Source organism: Hemitrygon akajei, chromosome 5 (assembly GCF_048418815.1).
Source record: "Hemitrygon akajei chromosome 5, sHemAka1.3, whole genome shotgun sequence".
NCBI lineage: Eukaryota > Metazoa > Chordata > Chondrichthyes > Myliobatiformes > Dasyatidae > Hemitrygon > Hemitrygon akajei.
The window spans coordinates 117295053-117304524 of record NC_133128.1 but is presented as its reverse complement, the minus strand read 5'-3'; the positions used below and the strand labels follow the sequence as shown (position 1 = coordinate 117304524).

General features: G+C 44.2%; 1 protein-coding gene across 1 annotated transcript in view; it reads left to right on the top strand.

The window, feature by feature from the left end:
- The window catches only part of LOC140728095 (keratin, type II cytoskeletal 8-like), a 47788-nt gene that overhangs the window by 898 nt on the left and 37418 nt on the right, over positions 1–9472 (top strand). The window lies entirely within an intron of this gene.

Genomic DNA, 9472 nt, shown 5'->3' with positions numbered 1-9472 from the left:
AGTTCCTGAATATGGATAGGTTTCTTCCGCAGCGTCAGGCACTCCCTCCCGTGGAGTGGGGGGGGGGGGGTGATCGAGCACTCAGCAACGCACGAGTAAGCGCTATATTTACATGGCGCCTCTCTCCACTTCGGATTGGTAAACAAAATCAAGTCGTCACTTTTTATTATCATTTCGACCATAACTGCTAGTACAGTACACAGTAGAAACGAGACAACGTTTTTCAGGACCATGGTGCTACATGAAACAGTACAAAAACTACACTGAACTATGTAAAGACACAGACAAAAAGAAACTACACTAGCCTGCAGATTTACCCAGGACTGCATAAGTGCACAAAACAGTGCAGGCATTACAATAAATAATAAGCAAGACATTAGGCATAGTAGAGGGCAGTAAGTTGGTGTCAGTCCAGGCTCTGGGTATTGAGGAGTCTGATAGCTTGGGGGAAGAAACTGTTACATAGTCTGGCCGTGAGAGCCCGAATGCTTCGGTGCCTTTTCCCAGATGGCAGGAGGGAGAAGAGATTGTATGAGGGGTGTGTGGGGTCCTTCATAATGTGAAGTACCTAGGGTACTAAAGGAGGTGACCCTGGAAATTGCGGATGCTTTGGTAATCATTTTCCAATGTTCCTTAGATTCAGGATCAGTCCCTGAGGATTGGAGAATGGCTAATGTTATCCCACTTTTTAAGAAAGGAGGGAGGGAGAAAACAGAACTATCGACCTGTCAGCCTGACATCGGTGGTGGGGAAGATACTAGAGTCCATTATTAAAGATGAAATAGTGGCATATCTAGATAGCAGTGATAGGATTGGGCCGAGCCAGCATGAATTTACCAAGGGTAAATCATGCTTGACTAATCTGTTGGAGTTTTTCGAGGATGTAACCAGGAAGTTAGACGGGGGAGATCCAGTGGATGTAGTGTACCTTGATTTTCAGAAGGCATTTGATAAGGTCCCACATAGGAGACTGGTGGGTAAAATCAAAGCTCAGGGCATCGGGGGGGGGGGGGGGGGGAAGGCATTGACATGGATAGAAAACTGGTTGGCAGATAGAAAGCAAAGGGTAGCGGTGAATGGGTGTTTCTCCGAATGGCAGGTGGTGACTAGTGGGGTGCCACAGGGCTTGGTATTGGGACCACAGCTGTTTACAATTTACGTCAACAATTTAGATGAAGGCATTGAGAATAACATCAGCAAATTTGCTGATGATACTAAGCTGGGTGGCAGTGTGACATGTGATGAGGATGTTAGGAGAATTCAGGGTGACTTGGATAGGCTGGGTGAGTGGGCAGATACTTGGCAGATGGCGTTTAATGTGAATAAGTGTGAGGTTATCCACTTTGGGAGTAAGAACAGGAAGGCAGATTATTATCTGAACGGTGTAGAGTTGGGTAAGGGAGAAATACAAAGAGATCTCGGAGTCCTTGTTCATCAGTCACTGAAGGTGAATGAGCAAGTGCAGCAGGCAGTGAAGAAGGCTAATGGAATGTTGGCCTTTATTACAAAGGGAATTGAGTACAAGAGCAAGGAAATCCTCTTGCATTTGTACAGAGCCCTGGTGAGACCACACCTGGAGTATTGTGTACAGTTTTGGTCTCCAGGGTTAAGGAAGGACATCCTGGCTGTAGAGGAAGTGCAGCGTAGATTCACGAGGTTAATTCCTGGGATGTCTGGACTGTCTTACGCAGAGATGTTAGAGAGACTGGGCTTGTACATGCTAGAATTAAGGAGATTGAGAGGGGATCTGATTGAAACATATAAGATTATTAAGGGATTGGACAAGATAGAGGCAGGAAATATGTTCCAGATGCTGGGAGAGTCCAGTACCAGAGGGCATGGTTTGAGAATAAGGGGTAGGTCATTTAGGACAGAGTTAAGGAAAAACTTCTTCTCCCAGAGAGTTGTGGGGGTCTGGAATGCACTGCCTCGGAAGGTAGTGGAGGCCAATTCTCTGGATGCTTTCAAGAAGGAGCTAGATAGGTATCTTATGGATAGGGGAATCAAGGGATATGGGGACAAGGCAGGAACTGGGTATTGATAGTAATTGATCAGCCATGATCTCAAAATGGCGGTGCAGGCTCGAAGGGCCGAATGGTCTACTTCTGCACCTATTGTCTATTGTCTATAATGCTGTTTCCTTTGCGGATACAGCGTGTAGTGTAAATGTCCGTAATGGCGGGAAGAGAGACCCCGATGATCTTCTCAGCTGACCTCACTATCCGCTGCAGGGTCTTGCGATCCGAGATGGTGCAGTCTCCGAACCAGGCAGTGATGCAGCTGCTCAGGACGCTCTCAATACAACCCCTGTAGAATGTGATGAGGATTGGGGGGGGGGGGGGGAGATGGACTCTCCTCAGCCTTCGCAGAAAGTAGAGACGCCTCTGGGCTTTCTTTGCTATGGAGCTGGTGTTGAGGGACCAGGTGAGATTCTCCGCCAGGTGAACACCAAGAAATTTGGTGCTCTTTACGATCTCTACCGAGGAGCCGTCGATGTTCAGCAGGGAGTGGTCGCTCTGTGCCCTCCTGAAGTCAACAACCACCTCTTTTGTTTTGTTCACATTAAGAGACAGGTTGTTGGCTCTGCACCAGTCCGTTAGCCGCTGCACCTCCTCTCTGTAAGCTGACTCGTCGTTCTTGCTGATGAGACCCATCACGGTCGTGTCATCAGTGAACTTGATGATATGGTTCGAGCTGTGTGTTGCAGCACAGTCGTGGGTCAGCAGAGTGAACAGCAGTGGACTGAGCACGCAATCCTGGGGAGCCCCCGCGCTCAGTGTGATGGTGTTGGAGATGCTGCTCCCGATCCGGACTGACTGAGGTCTCCCAGTCAGGAAGTCTAGGATCCAGTTGCAGAGGGAGGTGTCCAGGCCCAGTAGGCTCAGCTTTCCAATCAGTTTCTGAGGGATGATTGTGTTGAATGCCGAACTGAAGTCTATGAACAGCATTCGAACGTTCGTGTCTTTTTTGTCCAGGTGGGTTAGGGCCAGATGGAGGGTGGTGGCAATGGCGTCATCTGTTGAGCGATTGAGCGAACCAAATCCTCTACTTCTCGGATGTAGTCTGATTGCGTACGGCAAGATCACACATGGAACAACATGAACAGACAATTAGTCAAGGGGTTAGGGGAGAAATCGCTCGAACGATCGAACGGCCTCGCTCAACGTGATCAGGAAACATGGAAATCACGAGGCTGGTTAATTGACCTCAGCGCCGGAGGAGAACGCCTCTTCTCTGGTTGCAAGTGGTGCGATTCCAGGGGACTGCTTTACTTACGCCTGTTCCCATATCCACAGCGGGCAGGTCCCTCAATGACCGCACTAGAACCGACCTCCTGCACCTTCTAACAGACTACGCACACCAACAAGGGCGGATGGGCTAGCGGTTAAAGTCGCGCTGATTGGTCCGGGTTCACTTCCAGCTGGTGCCTGTGTGGAGTTTGTACGTCCTCCCCATGAGCGCCTGCCTTTCCTCATGGTCACCGCTCTCCTCCCACTTTCCAAAGACGCATGGATTGGGTTGGTACGCTGTGGACACGCTATTTTGGCCCTGGAAGCATGGTGAAATTAGCGGCTGCCCCCGAAACAGTTTCGATGTTTATTGACAAATAAAAATAACTTTTTTTTAGAACAGAAATTTGCAGCGCGTTACAGGCCATTCGGCCCACAATGTTGTACCGACCATGTAACCTACTCTAGAAACTGCTTAGAATTACCCTACCGCATAGAACCCTTTTCTTTTTGGCCTATTCTTTTGTTGAGTTCCCAATAAATAAAGCCTCTTTTCAGCTTTTTTTCCAACATCCGGATAGATGAAAAGATCTCTCCAACACCATGTGACGCTTCCGCGGTGCCGTCCATCCCGTGGTGTGACGTTCCCTCGGTACTGTTCTTGCCACAGTGCGACGATCCTTTTCCATGTATAAAAGTTTATTTACTAGTAAAAACATACATAAAATGATCAGGAGTTCACAAAACTACTTACAGTTTCAGATTAGAATTCGATTTACTATCATCTACGGAACATTCGATTACCTCGGGAAACTATCGTTCTCGGAACACGTCCGCTGTCCCATGCCCCCTCTCCAAGAATACCCGGGTGTCACGATATGCACTGGCAATTTCGGAACCCAAGTGCGGAGCAAAGGCAGATTCCAATGTAGATACGGCGAACAGTTTATAAATAGGAATTCCAACGGAACGTCGGTAGCTCGGCCAAGCGGCACTCTCAAAACTAGGAGTCTGCGATTAGCGCTAATCGGGAGTTTGCTTAAATACAGAAGTAACACTGAATCCCGAACCTATCAAAATAAACTTAATTTTGCACAGAAAGCACCACAGGAGACCGCCTTGTAGTTTTCTCTTTGAATTGCAATTGAATTGAATATGCAGATAGTTATTAATGGATATGATATAGTTGGGATCACAGAGACATGGCTCCAGGGTGACCAAGGATAGGAGCTCAACATCCAGGGATATTCAATATTCAGGAGGGATAGACAGGAAAGAAAAGGAGGTGGGGTAGCATTGCTAATTAGAGAGGAAATTAACGCAATAGAAAGGAAGGACATTAGCCTGGAAGATGTGGAATCGATATGGGTAGAGCTGCATAACACTAAGGGGCAGAAAACGCTGGTGGGAGTTGTGTACAGGCCACCTAACACTAGTAGTGAGGTTGGGGATGGCATTAAACAGGAAATTAAAAATGCGTGCAATAAAGGAACAGCAGTTATAATGGGTGACTTCAATCTACATATAGATTGGGTGAACCAAATTGGTAAGGGTGCTGAGGAAGAGGATCCCTTGGAATGGATGTGGGATGGTTTTCTGAACCAACATGTCGAGGAACCAACTAGAGAGCAGGCCATTCTAGATTGGGTATTGAGCAATGAGGAAGGGTTAGTTAGCAATCTTGTCGTGTGAGGTCCCTTGGGTAAGAGTGACCATAATATGGTGGAATTCTTCATTAAGATGGAGAGTGACATAGTTAATTCAGAAACAAAGGTTCTGAACTTAAAGAAGGGTAACTTTGAAGGTATGAGACGTGAATTACGGTGGATATGCAATGGCAAGCATTTAAAGATCGCATGGATGAACTACAACAATTGTTCATCCCAGTTTGGCAAAAGAATAAACCAGGGAAGGTAGTGCACCCGTGGCTGACAAGGGAAATTAGGGATAGTATCAAGTCCAAAGAAGAAACATATAAATTAGCAAAAAAAAAAGCGGCACACCTGAGGACTGGGAGAAATTCAGAGACCAGCAGAGGAGGACAAAGGGCTTAATTAGGAAAGGGAAAAAAGATTATGAGAGAAAGCTGGCAGGGAACATAAAAACTGACTGTAAAAGCTTTTATAGATACGTGAAAAGAAAAAGATTGGTCAAGACAAATGTAGGTCCTTTACAGTCAGAAACAGGTGAATTGATCATAGGGAACAAAGACATGGCAGATCAGTTGAATAACTACTTTGGTTCTGTCTTCACTAAGAAGGACATAAATAATCTTCCGGAAATAGTAAGGGACCAAGGGTCTAGTGAGATGGAGGAACTGAGGGAAATACATGTTAGTAGGGAAGTGGTGTTAGGTAAATTGAAGGGATTAAAGGCAGATAAATGCCCAGGGCCAGATGGTCTGCATCCCAGAGTGCTTAAGGAAGTAGCCCAAGAAATAGTGGATGCATTAGTGATAATTTTTCAAAACTCCTTAGATTCTGGATTAGTTCCTGAGGATTGGAGGGTGGCTAATGTAACCCCACTTTTTAAAAAAGGAGGGAGAGAGAAACCGGGGAATTATAGACCGGTTAGTCTGACATCGGTGCTGGGGAAAATGCTAGAGTTGATTATCAAAGATGTGATAACAGCACATTTGGAAAGAAGTGAAATCATCGGACAAAGTCAGCATGGATTTGTGAAAGGAAAATCATGTCTGACGAATCTTATAGAATTTTTTGAAGATGTAACTAGTAGAGTGGATAGGGGAGAGCCAGTGGATGTGGTATATTTAGATTTTCAAAAGGCTTTTGACAAGGTCCCACACAGATTAGTGTGCAAACTTAAAGCACGCGGTATTGGGGGTATGGTATTGATGTGGATAGAGAATTGGTTGGCAGACAGGAAGCAAAGAGTGGGAGTAAACGGGACCTTTTCAGAATGGCAGGCAGTGACTAGTGGGGTACTGCAAGGCTCAGTGCTGGGACCCCAGTTGTTTACAATATATATTAATGATTTAGATGAGGGAATTAAATGCAGCATCTCCAAGTTTGCGGATGACACGAAGCTGGGCGGCGGTGTTAGCTGTAAGGAGGATGCTAAGAGGATGCAGGGTGACTTGGATAGGTTAGGTGAGTGGGCAAATTCATGGCAGGTGCAATTTAATGTGGATAAATGTGAGGTTATCCACTTTGGTTGCAAGAACAGGAAAACAGATTATTATCTGAACGCTGGCCCATTAGGAAAAGGGGAGATGCAACGAGACCTGGGTGTCATTGTACACCAGTCATTGAAGGTGGGCATGCAGGTACAGCAGGTGTTGAAAAAGGCAAATGGTATGTTGGCATTCATAGCAAAAGGATTTGAGTACAGGAGCAGGGAAGTTCTACTGCAGTTGTACGAGGCCTTGGTGAGACCGGATTGTGTGCAGTTTTGGTCCCCTAATCTGAGGAAAGACATTCTTGCCATAGAGGGAGTACAAAGAAGGTTCACCAGATTGATTCCTGGGATGGCAGGACTTTCATATGAAGAAAGACTGGATCGACTAGGCTTATACTCACTGGAATTTAGAAGATTGAGGGGGGATCTTATTGAAACATATAAAATTCTAAAGGCTAGATGCAGGAAGATTGTTCCCGATGTTGGGGAGGTCCAGAACGAGGGGTCACAGTTTAAGGATAAAGGGGAAGCCTTTTAGGACCGAGATGAGGAAAAACTTCTTCACACAGAGAGTGGTGAATCTGTCGAATTCTCTGCCACAGGAAACAGTTGAGGCCGGTTCATTGGCTATATTTAAGAAGAAGTTAGATATGGCCCTTGTGGCTAAAGGGATCAGGGGGTATGGAGAGAAAGCAGGTACAGGGTTCTGAGTTGAATGATCAGCCATGATCATACTGAATGGCGGTGCAGGCTTGAAGGGCCAAATGGCCTACTCCTGCACCTATTTTCTATGTTTCTTTGTATGAATTTAAGGCGGCAATTATTAGTGCATCTCCAGGATAGGATGATCTATGTTATTGTATGACCGACAACTCGCTTGAGATAACATTTCTGAATCATATTTGGAGTTTAGGTCACCTTATTTCCTCATGGAAAATGGCAGTAGGTGTGCCTTTTCTAAAACCTGGGAAAACCTCACAGGATCCTTCTAATTACAGGCCAATATCATTAACATCTCATTTGTGTAAACATATGGAACGTAGGTAATAGAGTGTTTGAATTATATTTTAGAAACGAGAGGTGATACAGCATTTTGTCAGAGCAGATTTCGGAAGGGTAGAATGATAGTGGATTCAGTTTTATGTTTGGGAGATGATATTAGGAAAGCACAAGTAAACAAAGAAGTTGTAATAGCAGTACTTTTGAAAAAGCATATGATTTGCTATGGTGGGAGGGTCTTTTGATTAAATTATGGGAATTAGGAGTGAAGGGAATTTTGTATAATTTTTTTCTGAGCTTTTTATTTGGATGGCCTATGCAAAGTATGTTTGGTGTTGTAGGGGATAGGGAATGGGACCCCACAAGGCAGTATTTGTAGCCTTTTATTGTTTAATATTATGATTAAAGGTATTTTCTCTGAGACGGGTATGGGGGTGTATTACTATATGCAGATGATGGAGCTTTATGAATTTCAATTTCACTGTATATAGGATGCAATTGGAGATTAATAAGATTGAACAGTGGGCAAATAGGTGGGGATTTAAGCTTTCAGTAGCTAAAACACAAGTTTTGTGTTTTACAAAGATGATTAATAGACCTGCACTTGATTTGAAATTATACGGTTAAACTCTTTAAGTGTCAATTCTACGCATGTGACTGGATAATAAGCTTGAAATGGAAGTACCATATCAGGGAAATAATTGATACATGTAAAGGAGCATTAAGTATACTCGGGTATCTTTTTGGATATTCTTGGGGTGTCACACAAAAATCTCTGTTGACTATTTAAATTTGTTTAATTAGATCTGTCCTTGATTTTGACTGTGTGGCTTATGGATCAGCTTCATCTTCAACTTTTGAAAGTTTGGGTGTGATACAAGCTCAGGCTTTAGGATTCTGTTATGATGCAGTAAGGTCGTCTCCTGTTTTGGCTTTACTGGTTGAAATAGGACATGTACCCCTACAATTGCAGAGGCTGAAGTTGGTGTTCATTCCCCTCCACACCTGTGTGTGCAGGGACCCAAAAGAGGAAGTTATGTAAACCAATGCTTTGAATATGAAATTTGAGGAGCAAAGAAATGATCATCCTGTTAGAGGTGTGTTGGAAACATCAGAGAATGTGTTTTTAGTTTTGGGTGGCTGGGTTCTTATCATGCCAGGAATATGGATTATGCAATATGTCCCACTGTAGCTTTCTCGGTAACCTCCTTGTTTTTTTCCCAATTACTTTAAATGATTTTAGGCTACATGATTTAATAAAATGTAATGATTCTGTTATGCCTGAGAGTCTGTTGGTCCATCAATATATCAAGGAAAATTATTATGATGTGTTAACTATTTTTACTGATGGATCAAATGTGATAAGTTTTTATCTGCAATTTGAGAAGGATAAGGGCAGATCGGTGGTGTCAGTGTTGCAGTTGAACAGGGGAAACTATGAAGCAATGAGGGAGGAGCTGGCCAAAGTTGACTGGATGGATATCCTAGCAGAAAAGACAATGGAACAGCAATGGCAGGTATTCTTGGGAATAATGCACAAGGTGCAAAATCAGTTCATCCCCCGGAGAAGGAAGGATTCAAAGGGGGAAAAGGGGCCACAGTGGTTGACAAAGGAAGTCAGAGATTGCATAGCATTAAAAAAAAAAGAAGTATGACAGAGCTAAGGTGAGTGGGAGGACAGATAATTGGGAAGTTTTTAAGGAACAACAGAACTTAACTAAAAAGGCAATACGGGGAGAAAAAAATGAGGTACGAATGCAGGCTAGCCAGGAATATAAAGGAGGATAGCAAAAGCTTTTTTAGGTATGTAAAGAGAAAGAAGATAGTTAGGAACAATGTTGGGCCCTTGAAGAATGAATTGGGTGAAATTGTTATGGGAAACAGAGAAATGGCAGAAGAATTTAATAAGTACTTTAGATCTGTCTTCACTAAGGAAGACACAAGCAATCTCCCAGATGTATGGATGGGCCAAGGACATAGGGTAACAGAAGAAATGAAACAGATTGACATTAGGAGGGAAACGGTGATGAGTAGACTGATGGGACTGAAGGCTGACAAATCCCCAGGTCCAGATGGTCTGCATCCTAGGGTACTAAAGGAGGTGG